The sequence below is a fragment of the Acinonyx jubatus genome, chromosome D4 (assembly GCF_027475565.1).
Source record: "Acinonyx jubatus isolate Ajub_Pintada_27869175 chromosome D4, VMU_Ajub_asm_v1.0, whole genome shotgun sequence".
Lineage (NCBI taxonomy): Eukaryota > Metazoa > Chordata > Mammalia > Carnivora > Felidae > Acinonyx > Acinonyx jubatus.
This window is the reverse complement of record NC_069391.1, coordinates 10,672,354-10,693,225: the sequence shown is the minus strand read 5'-3', so window position 1 is coordinate 10,693,225 and position 20,872 is coordinate 10,672,354. Positions and strand designations below refer to the sequence as shown.

Genomic DNA, 20,872 nt, shown 5'->3' with positions numbered 1-20,872 from the left:
CCCCAGGAACAAATCTTTAACATAGTTTAAGAAGATGGGTTAATCTTAATCTTTGGATACAGAGTCATATTCTTCAACATCCTCAGTCCTATAGGTTTTTTTTTTGTTAAGTCCTTTATAGGTTCTTTTAAAAAAATGTTTTTTTAATTGTTTTAATGTTTATTTATTTTTGAGAGAAAGAGACAGAGTACCAGCGGGGGTTGGGGGGGCAGGGAGAGATGGAGACACAGAATCTGAAGCAGGCTCCAAGCTCTGAGCTGTCAGCAGAGAGAGTGACACGGGGCTCAAACCCATGAGCCATGAGATCATGACCAGAGCCGAAGTTGGATGCTCAACCGACTGAGCCACCCAGGTGCCCCTAAAGTCCTTTATAGGTTCTACAGGGAGGAAGGGGAAAGAGAACATGAACATACATCTCATTTACCATGTGAATGCAAAAGACAAACTGTAAATCTTAATTAAGGGTCCCAGTAAGATTGTTACAAACCATTGTAAGTAAGAAAAATCATTTAAAGAGATTAAAAGGATTCCTAGAATTTATGAATGGGAAGGAGAAAAAAGAAAATAAGACATCAGCAACATTTTTACTAATACTAGCTTTGTAATATAGAAAAAAGTAGATGAACAAAATTCTACATCTAACCATTTACATACTACATATCTAAGAATTTAAAAGCCGAGTCTAAATTGTGAATGGCAGAACCTTAGTTAATCTTGCAAGAGACTGGTTCCACTTTCATTTTATAAATGAGGAAACTGAGGCCCAATGAAAGGAAGAGGCAAGAGTCATCAGACCAACAAAGACCAGAACCAAGTATCTTAGTTCCTTATTTCTTCCATTATGCCACAGATCTTGAATAAAAGAAACAAACCCTCTCGGATGTTACTATTCAACATTATTTCCTATCTGTTTATTCAAATGGCAGCTTTCAAAGAAGACTGTAGATCGAAGCTAAAGAGAGGTATCAAGATGTAATACTTGGTCCTTCAAGTAAAACAAAGAGAGCAATTCTAGTGGCCAATCACTGGAGTTATTTCAGCCTTATCTTTAATAAGTTTCAATGAAAGTCTGATGTAGAGTGAAAGCCATATGACCACTGTGATGGAGGAGGACTAGTTAGAAAACCTCTATCCATTTCAGAAAATAAGTATGCAGAAAATATTTTAAATTCCTTTTTAACCTTGCAAACAACAAAAAACAAGAGCCCAAGGTCTCAGGTTGTCATCTGTCAGATCTTTTGATACAAACATTCCCTATGGCAAAGGAAAGAGTTGAATTCAACTGAACAGGAATAATGAAACACAGCCAGGTGAAATCCATACTACCTAAGACTAACGAGCAAACCTCCTGAATACAGAACAAGAACAACAAAGAACATACTTAGATATGATTTCCAGTTTTGCCTTTTCTCCTGGAGTGGAGAGGGGAATTCATAGTTCAGGAAACAAGAAACAAACAAAAAACACCCCTCAAAGTTGGAAACTAAAAATATTCTAGAAATGGGTTTTTCATTCAATTCTACAAACATTCATTGAGTATCTCCTATAAGCTAGGCACCAGGCTGCCTGAGATGACTCAAATTAATATTATGTGATCCTTGCCCTAGAGGTACTCACCACCTGCTGACTTCTCCAGCTTCATTTTCTACAACTCCACACTAACCTACTTGTAGTACAAATACTAAACAGATAACCAACAATAGGATGTTATGAGTAGTGTAACAGGTGGGTACTAAGTGTTAAGGAAACAAAAAGAATGGATAATTCATTAGATTGGAGCCTGATGCCACAGAGAGGGCCTTACATTTGAGCTGAACCTTGTAGTTCTGTAAGCAGACAGATAGGAAAGATATTTCAGGACTTGAAGGAACGGGTAGAGCCAGGTAGATCCCAAAAGACTTTTTAATGCCTTTGCTATCAAGTCAGGAATGAGGGGTACCTGGGTGGCTCAGCTGGTTGAGTGTCCAACTCTTTATTTCAGCTCAGGTCATGATTCCCAGGGTTGTGGGATCGAGCCCCACATCAGGCTCTGTGCTGATGGTGTGGAGTCTGCTTGGGATTCTTGCTCTCTCCTCTGTCCCTCCCCCACTTTCTCTCTCTCTCAAAATAAATAAACTTAAAAAGAAAGTAAACAAACAAAAATCCAGAATGAAATCTGTATGCAGAAGAGTAACGTAACTGGCTTAAGGAAGAAAAGACTATAGGGTGTGATTTTATAGGGTGTGATTTTAAAATTGCCTTATATAGGGGCGCCTGGGTGGCTCAGTCGGTTGAGTGTCCGACTTCGGCTCAGGTCATGATCTCGCAGTCTGTGAGTTCAAGCCCACGTCGGGCTCTGTGCTCATGGCTCAGAGCCTGGATCCTGCTTCGGATTCTGTGTCTCCCTCTCTCTCTACCCCTCCCCTGCTCATGCTCTCTCTCTCTCTCTCTGTCAAAAATAAATAAAAATTAAAAGAAAAAAAATTTTTTTAATTGCCTTATATATAACAACCCAATGCAATGTATGTACCTTATTTGGATCCTAATTTGCAAAAATCAACTAAGGAAAGACATTTTTGAAACAAGGCAATTTAAATATGGGTATGGTATTTAATTGGATCAGTTTCCCACCAACAAACTGAAGAATCTGGAACGAGTAAGCCATCCCTCCATTTAAAAAAAATCTCCTTAATTCTCCAGGCAAGACTCTGTGTGTAAAATTTTTTGATTTATTTTTAAATGCTTTATTTATTTTTGAGAAAGCATGAGCGGGGGAGGGGCGGAGCGGTGGGGACAGAGAATCCAAAGCAGGCTCTGTATTGACAACTGTGAGCCCAATGTGGGGCTCAAACTCATGAACTGTGAGATCATGACCTGGGCTAAAGTCAGACGCTCAACCATCTGAGCCATCCAGATGCCCGTGTGTAAAATTTTAAAGTATCACAATTAAAAACAGATTATAGTATGAGACTTACTCATCCTATATTGCACCCCTGCCTGTTTATCTTCTTCACAATTAAGACCCAGACCAGACCAGAGATTAATGGAAATAAGTACTGTGGCTCTGAATATTACAACAGCTCAAACTATTATTAAGCCACATGTGTAAATGAAAGAAAAAAAATATTTAAGTAGTAAAAATAAGATTTAGGGACACAGCAAATGGACAGAGAACCTTTCTCCTTGGTGCCCCTAAAAAGGAAAAGTACTTGAAGCCCAATAGTTTTCAGATTCTGATTTCAGCCCTGACTTTTTGAAGTTGCTTCATTTTCCATCATCCATCCATCCATCTGCCTAACCCAGAGGGGAGGGGTGGGGGGATCAGATAATACAAGAGGTTTCTGCCAATAAGTAATTAAGTTATATGTAAGTGAGGAATCTGGGCAAAGGCCTGTAAAATACCCCGCCCCCCCCCCCCAAGCCACCAATAACTGTAGCATAATGTCACTGTGCCCATCAATGGCTTCCAGGCACTGCAGAATAAGGTCCACCTCCTTTACTAATCCAGCCCCTGCTGATTTCTCTAGCTTCATCTATCACCACTCTGTAAGCATCCATCACCAACTATACTGAATCACTTGTAGTGCAAGTATGCTAAACTATTCCATTTGCCTGGAACAACTCTTCTCACTACTTCCTTACTGTTTCCACTACCACTTACTCATCTTTCTGGAATCAATTTAAATATCACCTCCACTGTGAGGTATTCTAAGACTCCATCCTCTCAGCCCTCAAATCAGACAGAGTCAAATCACACCCTTCTTCCATACTGCCTGGGATTCCTAAAATATTCCATGACAGTACATATCATTTAGTATTTTTATTTTACCATTCTATCTTCCTTATTAATCTGAATACACCCCCAAAGAGTCAAGCCTTGGTAAGCCCAGGGTCCAGCCCTGGGTTTAGCATATAGTAGGCATTCATAATATGCTAAGGCAATCGGAAGGTTCTTGGTGTATGTGTTTTGCGAAGTGGGTATGTGCAGTTCTCTTATTAAATTTAATGGTGTGTTAATTTCCGTATTTTCTAACTCTTTCACCTTACTTCATAGGAAGCTTTTCCCCCTGGATGAACTCCACTTCAGAGTCCTTTATGTGTCAGGACTTTTGTTTTATATGACTTGTAATCTTCCAATAAATGAAGGTTTAGCACTGGTTGTATAAAATTTCTAACCAATATGTCCTATTTGCAGAGTTCCTATATTAGTGTGGAGTCACATGTTGCTAGTGATCTTTTGATTAACATATATATCTCCCACTAGATTCCAAGCTATATGAAGGCAGGGAACTGTGCCCCTTATTCTTGTTCACCAATGTATCCCCAGTACCTGACAAAAAACAGGTGCTTAATGAAGATTTGTTGACTAGAGGAGGGAAGAAAGGAAAATGGTTGCTTCAGAGCACAGGAACACGGAAGAGGATGAGAAAATCTTTCAAGAATACCAATACTCACAAAAAGGTTACAGTAGGCCATTCCTGCAAAGCCAAAACCAGTTCACTCAGCCTCAATTCCAAATCCAATAAATCCTACCCATACACAGAGCTCTCCTCTGAGGGATTGGGTGTAATAAATCTGAAAACCAACAGGACCGGTTGTAAACCAGCCAAGTGGCAATTCTACCTGCAACCAACCCTGTCCTTTCTGCTCTACTAGAGATTGAACCTGACTAAGGATAGGCACAACAAAAAGAGAAGGCAACAGGGGCTTACTAATCTTGCTTTGGGGTAGAACCTGGCTTCAGATCGCAAAGAGATTGATTTTTATCAAAATATAACACACATAATCCCAACCTGAGTCAACTACACATAGCAATTGAGCCCTATCCTGGGTCCTGGAGTCTTGGATTACTCTCCTGAGCCTTACATCTTGATATCCAGCTGCCTCTTGGGCATTTCCACCTAGCAATCATAAGCATCTCAGACATGTCCAAACATGTCCTCTCTTTAAAACCTGTTCCTCTTTCTGGGCTCCTTGTTTCAGGGCATAGCCTCAACTCCCAAGTCAAAAAGACTCTTTCCTTGACTCCTTTCTCCCCTTTGACCTCACCCACATTCAACCTATCACCATTCCTGTCTTTTCAATCCCCTCAAAAAGCTGCCAAAGCAGCCACTCTCTAACCAAAGGTGGGGCAATCTGAGTATTCTTTTTAAAAAAATTACAATTAACTGGAATACAAATGCTTAAATCCATAAATTATTCAGGATTCTAAGCAAATTTTGTCACCATTGAACAATGCTAGAGAACCAACACAGCATTTTGAAAACGTTTACATAAAGGGAAAGAATCATGTATTTATCCTGCCTTTCCTAAGTGAAATATACCACAGGATAATAAACAGCAATGGATAATTTTCTCTTCATAGAAGCATTCCAATAAATATATGAACAAAAAATACTGGAATTAGAATATTACTCTGAAATAATGGATCCTAGATATTGACCATCAACAGCTAAAATAAGAGAATAAGACAGTAACATATCTTCTGGTGTAAGAACTCAACACGCCCATAAAATAGTCTTGTCAAAAAAGTTGAATCTGAAGATGATCAAACCTCTAGATCCAACAACTAAAATAAAAAAAGAACTAGAGAGGAACACATTCATCTACAGCACAAAAATGCAATTACCAAACTCTGGGTTGTGGTAACTCATCAAGACAAATTACTCAATCTCTTAAACTAATTAGAAGGAAAAAAAAAGATGGAGAAATCTGTAGATAAAAAATATCTTGTAGAGGTATATACCAGAATATTAATGGATGAAATTACATGATACAAAAATTACATGACTCAAAATAATATGGAAGGGGAGAAAGTGGGTGGGGGTACGCATGGGACTAGAATTAGAGACTGGATGATAGTTACTGAGGCTGGGTACATGGGTTCATTACAATACTTTATTTAAAGATTTTCTTTTTAATGTTTATTTATTTTTGAGACAGAGAGAGAGACAGAGTGTGAGCGGGCAAAGGGCAGAGAGAGGGAGACACAGAATCTGAAGCAGGCTCCAGGCTCTTAGCTGTCAGCACAGAGCCCAATGTGGGGCTCAAAACCCACGAACCGTGAGATCATGACCTGAGCTGAAGTCGGATGCTTAACTGACTGAGCCACCCAGGCGCTCCTTAAAGGTGTTTTTTTTTTTTTTAAGTTTATTTATTTATTGAGAGAGAGAGAGCGTGCGCGTGCGCATACCGAGTAGGGGAGGGGAAGAGAGCGAGGGAGATAGGGAATCCCAAACAGGCTCTGCACAGTCAGCGCAGTCTGACTTGGGGCTCAAAATCATGAGCCACAAAATCATGGCCTAAGCCAAAATCAAGAGTCGGCTGTTTAACCGACTGAGTCACCCAGGCACCCCTCATATTATTTTATGTATTTCCTATGTATGTATACATCTAATAATATAAAGTGAAACAAATATTTCTAAATCCATATATATTTTTTCATCTCTATTGCACTATTCTTGACCACCATTATCTCTCATCTGGTTTATTTCAAGAGCTTCATTATAGGTGTGTCTTGTTAGTTCCTGTTTTTTGTCTACATCTCTTTTCTCCATCCCTGCCTCATCATACCCATTCCCTCCCAATCCATTCTCTACTCTGGCTGCTTTCTAGATCTCAAATAAAACCTTGAAAACCTGTCATTGCTTTCAGAATAAAGCACCTTCCCAAGCTTACAAGGACCTTCATGATCAAGCTCCTCATCAACCTCTCCATTCCCTCTTCTCATATTCCCAATACCCTCAACAAACAGTGCTATTTGCAGCTTCTGCAATATGCCTTTGCATATGTTGTTGCTTCTGCCTGGCTACTTTCTATGAATTATTTAATTCTCAGCTAATTCTGACATTATAGTCTTCTCCAATTCTTCCTTGCCCCAAAGGTTCCAATCCTATTAATTTCTACAATTTCATCTTTTTATATGCCTGCCTATCCATGGATCTATGAGTATTACAAGAACAGGGACAAGATCTGATTCATGTCTCTATTCCTGGTACCTATCACAGAAACTTGCACAAAATGCGTACTTGATTCACGTTTGATGAATTGGGTGGGGGAGGGAGAAGCCTAAGCTTCCCCAAGAATCTATAATTCTACTGAAACAGCTAATTAAAATAAAAACCAGACTGAAATTACATGCTTTGGAGTTAGACAAAATTAAATATGAAGGATACAACTTATAACAGTTTTGGCAAATTTGGGCAGGGCACTGTCAATTCTCTGAGCTCAGTTTCCATACCCATTAAGAGTTACTCCACAGGGTTACTGATTACATAAGTACACAGATCAAAATAACTAAAATTATCTTTAACAACACAACACAATGCTCACAACACTATGCTCACATGTCACTGAAAGGATTTAGAAACCCCAGGACCATTAGGTTTGTGCCCTCACTTTCCCACTGGAAGCCTATCTAATTCCAAAGGCTTTGGGCATCTTTACTATCAATAGGGTCAACCTATCACTGCTTGGCAAGTTGAGGAAAGGGGCATCGCCTCCCTAATATTTTCCTATTACCTGCTGCATCTCTGTGTATATTCACTCATCTTCCTCTCTGATGAATGCTGATTATGATCTAATCCAGGGCTTGGGAACTCAGGTTTTTGCCAACTTGACCTTTAAACATGTTGAGTAAAGGGGAACAGATATATGGGATACATACTGCAGCACAAGGGACAATACTTTCTATGCTGCTCTAGGACATCCTAAAGCTGGAACTCAACCCCCATTCTCTCACATACAGGACTATTTTTTTTAATAGGAAAACAGAATAAAAAATGTAAGCAAGTAAATCCTAGGGTTAAATCAAGATTCAAATTTTGGATCTGCTTTTACTAGCTTTGTGACAAGGTAAATTGCCTAACTTTGGTCTCAATTTCCTCATCTATAAAGTAAGCTAACAGTACCTACTCCACAGAGTCTCTGAGAACTAAAAGAGATAATCTTGATGTGCCTGGCTGGTCAGTTGGTGGAGCATAAAACTTTTCTTGGGGTTGTAAGTTTAAGCCACATGTTGGGTGTGAAGACTGCTTAAAAATAAAATCTTTAAAAGAGATATATGAAAAATGTTTTAACACTATGGTTGCCATACAGTAAATTTTCAATAAATTTATAGTTAATATTATTTAGGACAATGTTTCTTTTCTTATCATAAAGTAACATATGTTCATAAGAGAAAAAAAATAAAAAAAGAAAGCAAGGGCACATGGTTGGCTCAAGTTGGTAGAACATGTGACTCTCTATGTGGGGGTTGTTGAGTTCAAGCCCCATGTTGGGCATAGAGCTTACTTTACAAAAACGAAACAAAACAAAAACCCAGAAAACAAAAAAATATAAAGGCAACAAACCACTCTGAATCTCACTACCTAGACAGAACCACAAGAAACAGTAATTATATTTTGGTGTACTTCCTGATATCTTTTGTGTTTCTGCATACACGTACTTTTCATTGTTATTTTTTTTACAAAATTCAAATATATTACATATAGTTTTTTTTTCCACTCAGCATATTATAGTCTCAGATGTTATTAAATACTTGAAGATTTAAAGATTATATAATCTTAAATATAATATATATGTATTTATAATATACTTAATAATTATTATTTGTAAAGATTATATTTAACAGCAGCAAAGTTTTCCATTAATGGGTGTTGCATATTTTAAATACTTAAAAAAAATTTTTTTTAATGTTTATTTATTTTTGAGAGTGAGAAAAAGCACATGTGAGCAGGGAAAGGGCCAGAAGAGGGACAAAACGGGCTCCACACTGACAGTAGAGAGCCTGATGTGGGGCTTGAACTCATGAAGAACAAGATCATGACTTGAGCTGTAGTTGGGTACTTAACTGACTAAGCCACCCAGGCCCCCCTAAACAGTAGTTTTTTGCTGGACAGTTGAGCTGCTTCATATTTTTCAATATTTTAAAAACACCTGTAACAAAAAAAATTTTACACATTAATCTTTGACTCATATAAGTTTCTTAGGACATATCTGACAGAAGAGGATTACCTACGTGAACCTATTATATTGGTATTGCCAAAATATTTACCAGAAAAAGTATACCAAAAGTATATGAGTGTCCATCCATATCATATGCTGGGCTATTCCTCACTAAACTACTCTGTGGAGGCCATGTGGTAGCATCTTGAGCACATGGTTACCGTGACTGATGGTGGCAGCTGGTTTAGGATACTGACCATTCTGTGGGAGAGTGAGAGGTAAGTAATTCATAAGCAAGCTAAAGAGTTGAAAACAAAACCTTGCCATTTTGTGGGGTTATGGTGGGGACGTTGCTTTATTTTTTAAGTTTATTTACTTATTTTGAGAGAGAGAGAAGAAGTTTGTTCATTTTCAGAGAGAGAACGTGCATGTAAGCAGGGAAGAGGCAGAGAGAGACAGAGAGAGACAGAGAGAGAGACAGAGAGAGACAGAGAGAGAGAGAAGGAGGGAGAGAAGCCCAAGCAGGTGCCACTGTCAGCGCAGAGCCTGATGTAAGGCTCGATCTCATGAATGGTGAGATCATGACCTGAGCTGAAAGAGTCAGAAGCTTAATTGACTGATCCACCCAGGTGCCCCACGAAGATTACTTTAACTGGACATTTCACAGAGACCAATAGCAAGTTGGGGGGAGAGGTGCTGTTGACCCCAAACAACTTGCCTTTTCTGAATTTCAGGTTAGAGTGCTACTTGGGGTCCCACCAGGAAGTGTCTCCCTCCTGCCCCGTTCAGTTGTTTAGCATTCATTCAAAGTTACTTCAGGAAGAAAGAGGCAGTTAAGTGGGCTTTTATTTTTTCTTAATTTACATCCAAATTTGTTAGCATATAGTGAAATGATGATTTCAAGAATGGATTCCTTAATGCCCCTTACCCATTTAGCCCATTCCCCCTCCCACAAGGTAAGTGGGCTTTGAAGTTAAACATGTTCAAGGTTCCACAGTAAGAAACAGAAAATTTCCTTCATCTCCCTAATGCTCATTTCCCCTAACAAAGAAAAAAAAAAAAAATTGGAATCAGGCCATTTTGGTTGAGAATGTAAAAATACCTATCACATTATTAAGTACCTATCACAGGCCCAGCAACAGCTACTATTTTCCTTATTCTCAAGCATAGTGGGTCAGGTTCTTCATAGGCATCTTTGTCCTCATGCCCATTTGTGACACAGAATGCTGGCTCAGATGTAAGTATAGGAGAGGTACCACACAGTACCCATTTAAGACCACTCTCTCATGCAACGGTTGTTGTGAGGGTATCAGGGGAGGGGGAAGTGGGGAGACAGGTATAATTTAAAAGGAAACAAGTATTGGGGCACCTGGTTGGCTCAGTTGGTTGAGCATCTGACTTTAGCTCAGGTCGTGATCTTGCAGTTCGTGAGTTTCAGCCCGGCAATGGGCTCTCTGCTGTCACTGCAGAGCCTACTTTGGATCCTTTGTCCCCCTCTCTCTCTGTACCTCCCTTGCTCGTGCTCTCTCTCAAAAATAAAATAAAAAACTTAAAAAAAAAAAAAAAGGAAACAAGTATTAGTTAAATACAAAGTTTTAGTTATACAATGGGAAGCCTGGGTGGCTTAGTCAGTTAAGCATCCGACTTCGGCTCAGGTGATGATCTCGTGGTTCATGAATCCAAGCCCCACATCCGGCTCTGTGCTGACTGCTCAGAGCCTGGAGCCTGCTTCAGATTCTGTGTCTCCGTCTCTCTCTGCCTTTCCCATGCTCAAGTTCTATCTTTCTCTCTCTCTCTCAAAAATAAATAAACATTAAAAAAATTAAAAACAAAACACAGAAAACAAAGTTTTGGTTATACAAGATGAATAAATCCTAGAGATCTACAGTATAGCATAGTGCCTATAGTTAACAAAACTATATTGCATACCTAAAAATTTGCTAACAGGGTAAGTCTTATGTTAGGTATTCTTATCACAAATACAAATACTAATACTAAGAAGGCATGAGGAAATTTGTGGAGGTGATGGATATGTTTATGGCATAGACTGTGGTGGTGGTTTCCCAGATGCATGTTTATGTCTAAACTCATAATAAATATGTACAGCTTTCTGTATGTCAATCACACCTCAATAAAGTGATTCCCAAAAAAAAGACCATACTCCTTTCTTTGTTCCACCACTAGAGAAAATAACATATTGTTAATGAAAAAAAGATCAGTTTGATCCCTTTTATGAAAATTTAAGTGTATTTAAAAGTACATAAAAGTTGCAAATGGACTTCTACGTCTGGCCACAACAGAGTAAGGGGACCAGATTTGACCTCCTGACTGGTAAACTATCAAACAAAGTATATATAATATACTGGACAAAGTATATAAAATAATGATCTTCAAGTATTGGGCTTCAGGTGGCAAAGGACAGTGAGGCCTGAGAGGGAAAACAAAGAGAAGTCCTGTGAATGTTCCACCTAACTGTTTACAGAGTTTCTAGGCTGGAACACACGAAGGGAGAGCCCGTGGACAGCCCAGCAAATCTCCCCAAGGTGAGGATTCAGAGCTGGGAGTCTGGAAGGCCAGAGCAGCTGGAGTTAACAGGGCAGAGGGCTGGAAGAGAAAAGGCTACATAGAGAGGACACAACTGGGATCTGCAGTTCTCGGGAGTCTTCAGCTAAGGACAAATGAGTGTATGTGTGTGAGGAAAGTACACATGGCTAGAAGAGCCACCCAAGAGGAGTAGAGGAAATTATTTGGGGGCGTTCACACAAGGCCAGGAGGAACAGTTCTTGTTCTCACTAGCTAGAGTGGAAAACTTACAGAGTTTGTTTCCTGAAGATCCTGGTTAGTATTCATATATCCCTGACACCTTGCCCTCAGGTAGTCACCTAAAAGCACTGGCTGGTTTCTAGGATTAGCTACTTGTCATGATTCAATCCATAAAAGTTAGAATGTAAGACAGGTGGTGATGGCTAGTTTATGGGAAGAGAGATGGATAAAGTCAGCAGAAGCTAGAGAGGCAAGTCCAACAGGTTCAGAAAATAGATCCTAAAAATAAACTGTGCCCCAGGCTCATCTTGACATAGACAAAATCTACCACTAAAAGCATAAGTCCTCTTTGTAAATTAGCTTAGCACAAAAATGGCTGTGAAGATAACAACATCTTCACCCCTCTTCCATGACCTGGTCAGCACAGTGAAATTCTCCTTTTTTCTTGGATGCTTTTCAAGCCTCTACAACTCTGCCCAGAACAGACCTCCCCATTCACCATATCTTCTTTGCAAGAGACACTCAAAGGCATTAAGGGAATCCTTTTGAGCTTATTCGTAGAAAACCGCTCTTCACTATCTTACTTGCCCTTTTGGTCCTAATGATGTAATTATGGATTTAAAGTCTGGTATTGCCTTTTTATTGGTGTTTACTCAGTCCTGGTGAAGTTCACTTTTCACAAAAATAAGATACTTGGATTCCACTGAACATCTATGATTAAAGTTCATACCAAGTTGGAGAGCTTAGGTCCCCCGTCATGTAACACAGAATTCTCACATGAATTCAGCATAAAAAAAAATTGCTAAACTTCCAGGGTAAGATACTACATTGAATGCAATGTCATTTTAATGATCTATTAAAAAGAGAAATTAAACAAAAAGAAATGGGTTGAGTGCTTTTTACAGTAAGTACTTCACTACAAGAGTCACAATGATTTGCAAATTAGCACTCACCAAAATGAGACTGTCAGGACAGATCTCTGAGAGGGAATTGGGGCAGGTATATAGCTGGGTTCTGGAGTGGGACCCAGGTGTAGAACAGGAAGTGAAATCCTGGTCTGTTAAAAAAACCATCCACTTCTTTAAAATTCTAGATTTATGTATAAAGTGAATTCTATAGAGGCCAGACACTGAAAGCTGTAAAAGGCTATTAAGCAGCAACAAAGTATGTATGTCAACTCCAGGAAAGTACTATTTCATTAACTTCTAGTTATTCCAACCTTCTAACACTCTCTGTCCGCGTATTAAGCACCTAACAAAGGCTTGTGAAACTTAAGTTTTATTCTTTTTCTTTTTTCAGGAGGATGCAAAAACCTTGTAAGCAGATGTTGAGCCACAATTTTTTCTTAAAGAGATGAACAACAGAAGAATGATTATATATCAATATTCAAACATTCTTGGAATTTGGATAACTAGAAACAGCTGTAGCTGTAGAGAATCTCTGCCACTTACTACTTACATATAATCTTATATAGTTTAATTTCTTCACCTATAAAATAGGGATAATTATACCTACTGTCCTAACTCAAGATTGTTCTGAGGAACAAACTAGAATGTGTAAGGAAATATTTTATAAGCACAAGTGCCATATACTTACTACTTTTAGTAAAAATAATAGGTACTTAAAAATAAAAGGTATTTTTAAAAAATATAAGAAAAGGACAAATATAATTGGGGCATAGGGGAGAGGAAGAGGGTAGTTTGATCCCAAGTCTATAATCCAAAAGTAATCATCACCAAAAGGGCATACTACTTTGATTTTTATCACCCTTCTGAATTAAAAATTCATCGTTTTTTCTTTGGCCATAAAATACGTCAACAGTTCGTGAAACGGGAATTTCATGAGCTATAAAAGAACTAATCACACACACAAAAATTGAACTAGAAAAGCATTATAATAAAAAACAAGATACACACACACACATATACACACACACATACATATACATGTACATACACATATGCATATATACACATATTTTTTTATATTGTGGGGAGGGTAAAGTCTTTCTAAGCATAACATAAAACCCAGACATCATTAAGGAAATGACGGTCATATCTGCACTTATATAAATGTCTAATTTCTAAAAGGCAAACACCCAAACATACACACATTGGTAAACATAAAGAAACCCTATGAATCAGTAAGAAAAATATAAGCAAAGATGCCTTGATGATTATAGTATGAATTAAAACAAAAAGGTGGCTAATAAAAACACAAAGCAAAACAACTATTACACACCATATCTCATCCATCAAATTGGCAAAAAACTTAAAATGCTGAGAATATTTCAGTGTTGGAGAAGGTCTGAGAAAATGCAAAGTTGCTTATACTTTGTCAGTGACTGATACACAGCTTGAATACAGCTTACAGTACCTATCAACATTTAAACTGTGCACACATTTTGACCCAAGATCTCACTTCTACTACTCTATTTTACAGAAATACTCATACATGTTCACAAAGATATATATGTATAAGGATGATCACTGGAAGATGTTACAAATTTTTAAAGGTGGAAGAAAATATTCATAAATACAGAAAAAGTCAAGAAATAGAGAAGTGATTAAGGAGAGAAGAAACCAGACTTTTTCTATCTTACCTGGTCACTTCCAACTCATTCTGGATTTTAGTCAGGCTATCACTCAGTTAATCATTCAGTCAGTTCCTCCCTCCCTACTGCTATGTGCCTAGAATGAAAGTCAGGCAGTAGACAGGCAATTCATTTCTGATCACCTGTAGAGGCCTCCCTTGGTCACTTCTTTACCCAATGACTTGGACAGAATCTCTAGCACAGCAAATGCAGGCATTATCCTAGTGTTAAGATCCTTTTGAAAGTGGAATGAAGGACAGCAACCTACATCTTGGGGCAGGGGGTCAGAGGTAGGTAGGTAACACAAGCTGGCAGTGACTTTCAGAGAAATTTGTAACTATCTGTTGATTTCACAGGAACAGACTATCTCAAGTGCAAAACACACTTTTAACAATTAACTCATTAGTGAGCTACTCCTCCTTGTTTTAAACCCACAGCTGAAAGCCAAGTGATTGATCAAAACCTGCTCAACCAAACAGCTGCCTGCAGGGCCCCGGGGCCCTAGGCTCAGTCTGAGAAAGGGTAATGAATAATCTATTCCATCATACCAGTAATGATATTTTTTCCAGAGCTGACCACAAGGCCTGACACGGTAGGTACTGACATGTAGGGACTGTTTAAGAAACAGGGCTGATCTTGCACTTGCATGACCCTTATAATGAATATTGTTTTAAATTTTGCAGTGTAAGTATCTCCTTTGCCTCATCCCAGTCTTGGCCCTGTTAAAAACTGAGTAATTTACTTGTTAAAAAAAATAAAGGATTAAGACATATGAGTTGATATTTTTCATTCCCATCCAAATGTGGTATGATGAGATGCTTAGTTTCAGAAAACAGAAGTTTTGGTTTTTCAAAAGGCTCCTTTCTCTCCTTAAAGCTCTTTACAAAAAGAAAATTCTCAGAAAGATCAGTTAACTTGAAGGCTGTCACCAACCCACTGGGCATCATTTGAGGTGTAGAGACCCACAGCACAGAGGCCAGTCAGGCCCTCATCAAACCACACAAAATATGTCTACATTCTATCAGCTCTCCTCTATTATAAAAGATCCCATGGGTAAAAGACTGCTTAGAAAATTCCTGTTACAGTGGAGCTGCCTGTTTTAGGCACCACCTTACTGTCCCAGAAAAATCAGGTCTGGAGGAGGGTCACACATCATAGAGATGTTTGCAGCAGACCAGTCAAATGTCTAGTATTGGTTTCAGGAAAAAAGAAAGATAGATACATTTATACACACACACACACACACACACACACACACACACTAAATACATACATACATACATACATACATACATACATACATACATAACACAACACTAATGAAATGTATGGGCATACTGTTTTACTAACAATATAAGTGAAAATATCAAAGGGAATCATCCTAGCTTTATATAACTAGTTGTGAAGACTGTAGATTAGCCATTATCCTATATAAGAGATATCTCCCATGGCGGCAGTTGGTATACTTCTACATGGTTTTTATTTTGTGATAAATATTTTCATTCTTCTATGTTGTCATTTACATACCCAATTTTAGCAGCTATCAGCACAAAGCTGAAATTCTAGATATTTAAGTTTTATTATTTTGCCACTATAGATAATGTTACAGTGAAAGCCTCTATACTTGTATATTTTCTAATGCCTGGTAAATTATTTCCATAGCAAAGACTTAGAACTGGTTCATGAAGTTGAAGGCTACAGAAAGCTTTATGACTCTGATTCCATATGGCCTGTCAATTCCCTGAATAATCAGACCTATCCCAACTACTGTGGATATCCTGCAGTTTACCAGAAGAGGGCAGCATCCCCCAAACTAATGGGGCCTCAAGAATGAAGACACCAAGCAAGAGGACTGGAGAGGGAAGGGTCAAAAGACACTAGCAAAATCTACATGGTAGTGCTATCAGGGCTCCCAAGATCTGGAAGGTGTGACAGGTGCTGGCTCCTGCGGGATAACGGGATCATCCACAACTAACAACATCCAACACTTGTGTCTTTGATTTCTTTATTGGCACCATAATGGCAAACTTACCTTCCCTTAAAGAGGTGTCTGGATAGTGCTATACTAGCTACAGGGATCATGCCAACTTGGATCCTGCCAGCAACAGAGATGATTGGAGCCTTACTCCTGGGGAGACTGAAAAAGAGTAGCACTAAGCTGTTGGCCTCATTCTGGCAGTTTTATTAAAAGAAAGAATGGAAAGGGTGAACACTTATATACCACAGATGTCCAAGTTCTTGTCTACTGTCCTCTCAGCTTCACTCTAAACTAAGTGGGAGGGCAGGCAAGAAGACTGCCGGCAACCATGAGGTGAAAGACAGCCAGCAGGCCCTAGTATGTAGGGTACAGGACAAAGACAATGGAAACCGCTGTGACTGAAATGGATCAGTGTTCATTTCAGATCATCAACAAAGTGAGTCATTCTAAATTAACCTGAACAATACTGCAGCTCTTGAGAGCCTAGATAAATGCCAATCCTTATCTATCAAAAGACTGAAAAACTACTGTTGAACTAAGCATCTAAACTAAGCATCCCAAACTACCAGCTATTCACCACTGCCCCTCCTTGATATGTTAACTTCTCTCTGAAACATTTTTATGATTGTAGCTTACATTACAGAGATAATAATGCAGCACTGATGAGGGTGGAAAAACAGGCTTTCTTCTATCTTAATTGCAGGGGTAAGGGAGTTAAGGGGGCGGGAGGGGGGTATATTATTTACCACCTTTTGGAGGGGAAGGGAATTTAACAACACCAAAATCTAAATGTACAAACTCTTTCATTTGGAAATTTCACTTCCAGGACTTGCAAAAGTAAAGCCACAAGTAAGCTAAGTATTATACAAGGATATTTGCTGCAGTCCTGTTTGTAATAGAAAAGAAATAAAAGCAATCTAATATCCACTAACAACCGATGGATTAAACAAATCCTGGCATATACATTCAGCCAGGCATATACATGCAGCCACAAAAAATAATGAGAGATCTATAAATCTGCCATGAAACAATCTCTAAGACAAATGAAGTGAAATTAAAGCAAGCTACAGAATAAAATAAATATAGGACTTTTGCTTTTAAAAACTGCGTATTTTGGAAAGTTTGGAAGACACTACAACAGACTGCACAAGCTCTGCCACTTACTTAAGTATGACTTTACAATGAATCCTCAATCTTCAGTTTCCACATCCATAAAATGGGGGAGGAATAATATCAAGTTTACCTATACATGAAATAATCAAATTGAACTGAATGCACACACACACACAAACACATCAGAACAGTGCCTGGCACGCAGCAAATGCTCAGAGCACTCAGAAGATGATAATAGTCATTACCACTACCAGTCATTACTACCATCACCACATCTGGAAGCATAATTAGGGAGGTGACTAATGTGCCAAATATATATTTCCGTATATAAAGAATTTTTCAGAACAAGCATGCATTACTTTCATAATTAAAAGGTATCCTTATACTCAAAAGAAATGAAAACATGTGTGCAAAGACCTGTATGTAAATGATCATAGCACTATCATAATAAAACATTGGAAACAACCTAAATGTACAGTACCTGATGAATGGATAGAAAAAATGTAAGGTATATATATCCATATAATGGAATACTGTTCAGCAACAGAAAGAACTACTCGTATTTGCTATGACATGGACAAACGTCAAAGCCATCATGCTAAGTGAAAGAAACAAGACACAAAGAACACATATTGAATTATTTCATTTATATGACATATCCAGAAAAGGCAAATCTATAGGGACAGATCAGAGATTACCTGGAAAAGGAGTTGGGAATAGAAGTAACAATAAGAGAACAAGGGATCTTACTGGGATGATACAAATGCTCTTAAACTGATTTATGGGAATGGTTACACAACTTGGGTAAATCTACTCAACATTATTGCACTGCACAATCAGAGTCAAGTGTGTAAATAAAATATGCCTCAAGGGGTTTGTTAAAAAAAAAAAAAGTTGGGGAAAACAGATCCTTTTAACCATGCATTATTTTATTCTCATAAAATGCCTTGCTCCTTAGAAAAGGACTTTCACTTGCAGTATCCAATTTGACCCTCACAAACATCACATGAAGTAGACAGAGTAAGGAGCATGCCTTTCAAAGAGAAAAGAAAAATGATGCTCAGAGAAGTTACATAACTAGCCCATCGCCACTGCTAGCAAGTAAAGCATTTGGAGCCCAGGTGCAAAATATAACTAAATCAATAAATATGCCAAGACTGTAAGATTCCAGGGATAACCACCATACATTGATCACACTTTGGCTTAATACTGAAGGACAGGAGTTTTTTTTAATTCTTTAACTTTTTGAATAAATTTACATTTAAGAAATTTTTTGTTAAAGTTGCTTTCCCCCCCTGGCTAAACATGAGACTGTTCCCAGAAGCAACAAGAAATTTCCAATTCAGTAGCTCATAAAATACTCATCACATAGTGGGGATTCAATATACACTTCTAATGTCTATGAATAATAATTACAAATTTCAAAAAGCTTAATTTGAACATTATTGCAAATACATCCTGAATTTCATCCTGTACAGAAAGACTGGAGAGAAAAGGACAAGAGGCAAAATTCAAACCATAAGCCATATGGAACATTCTCTCTCTTTTTTGGGGTGGGGGGTGGGCAGATAGTTTGTTTTTGGCAACCATTTTTGCTATAAAAAGGCTGCCTGCATCAGCAGTCTCTTTAGACCTTTCCAGCACCAGGAAAGCAACTAAAGCCCAGTATGATCAACCAATACTTTCCCACATCTTTCTCTTTACTGACTACATGCAGAGAACTGCAGTAAGAACGAACTGGTTCTATGTGAACTGGTTCTGAACTGGGTTGATAATGTGAGTGGATCTCCCTCCCTCCCAATTTAAAGATGGAAAAATAAGGGGGTCCTGGGTGGCTCAGTTGGTTGGGCATCCGACTTCGGCTCAGGTCATGATCTCACAGTTCATGAGTTCAAGCCCTGCGTCGGGCTCTATGCTGACAGCTCAGAGCCTGGAGCCTACTTCGGATTCTGTGTCTCTCCCTCTCTGCCCCTCCCCTGCTCATGCTCTGTCTCTGTCTCTCAATAATAAATAAATGTTAAAAAAAAAAATTTAAACATGGAAAAATAAGTTCGAAGAGGCAAAATGATAGCTGCCTTAGCATTTTCTGTTGATCACTGCTAAAAAGATCAGGGCTCTTGAATAACACTCAGCACTAAATCTTGGCAACTGAGATAATTTTTCTCCTCAAATTTTTATTTAAATTCTAGTTAGTTAACATACAGTACAATATTGGTTTTAGGAGTATTATTCAGTGATTCATCCCTTACATACAACAACCAGTGCTCATCATAACAAGTGCCCTCCTTAGTACCCATCCCCAATCTAGCCCATCTCCCACCCACCTCCCTCCATCAACCTTCAGTTTGTTCTCTATCATTAAGAGTCTCTTATGGTTTCTCTCTCTCCCCCCTCCCATATGTTCATCTGTTTTATTTCTTAAATTCCACATATGAGTAAAATCATATGGTATTTATTTTTCTCTGACTGACTTATTTCACTTAGCATAATACACTCTAGCTTCATCCCTGTTGTTACAAATGGCAAGATTTCATTCTTTTTTTGATGGCTGAGTAATATTCCTGTGTGTGTGTGTGTGTGTGTGTGTGTGTGTGTGTGTGTGTGTGTGTACAGCTTCTTTATCCATTCATCAATCAGCAGACATTTGGGCTGATAATTGAGGTAATTTTACCTAATCATATTCTATGGGAAAAAAAAAGTCCCAGAGATAACTGGTAAACTAGAAAAGATAGAAGATCAGGAAATTACAAATTCTGGACCATTCTAAATTATTTGGGATTTATTTTTGTCTTCACACCTGATATTCTTTATGAACTGGGTACCAAGAGAAGGTGAAGCCAACAGGAAAAAGCCACAAGCCATAAATAAACAGGGTTTTGGAATTCTGGGCAGACCAAGAAAAGTACTGGAAAATCTAACCAAAAAGCAGGAAGTAGCTCAACTCTGGCTCCTGGGGCCTTCTCATAGAGATGTAGATCCTGAACAAGCAAGGCACCATGGACAAGTGGGTTCAACTTTTACATGATTTTATACACAGAAAGAAACCGTGGGAAACTCTTTTTCATGAGGGCTCCTGGGTGGCTCAGTGGGTTAAGTGTCCGACTCTTGACTTCAGCTCAGGTCATGATCTCACGGTTCATAAATTTGAGCCCTGCATCGGGCTCCACGCTGACAGCCTGGATTCTTTCCCTCTCTCTCTCCCCCTCCCCCAGCTCGTGTGCTTTCTCTCAAAATACATAAATATGCTTAAAAAAAGAAAAAAAGAAAAGAAAACAGTTCTTAGAGGCCTCTCTCAAAATAAGTAAACATGAAAAAAAAAATGTAAGAAGTAAGCCTGGTTTAATTGTTCTAGCCCTACCTCAGTTATACTGAGGGGTCTTCAGCGAAAAACCATTTATGTCTGCTTACACCAGAGAGTTGAAGAACAGATGTCAAACTCCCCACTGAAGCCTTTTATTCCTGCAATTCTTGGGACCTTACTTTGTGCCTGGCACCGGTGC

The 20,872-nt window shown here is 38.5% G+C and overlaps 1 protein-coding gene across 2 annotated transcripts in view; it reads right to left on the bottom strand.

Annotated features, from left to right (window-relative positions):
* Positions 1–20,872, bottom strand: part of NR6A1 (nuclear receptor subfamily 6 group A member 1) — a 227,333-nt gene that overhangs the window by 73,931 nt on the left and 132,530 nt on the right. The gene's annotated exons all lie outside the window — the stretch shown is intronic.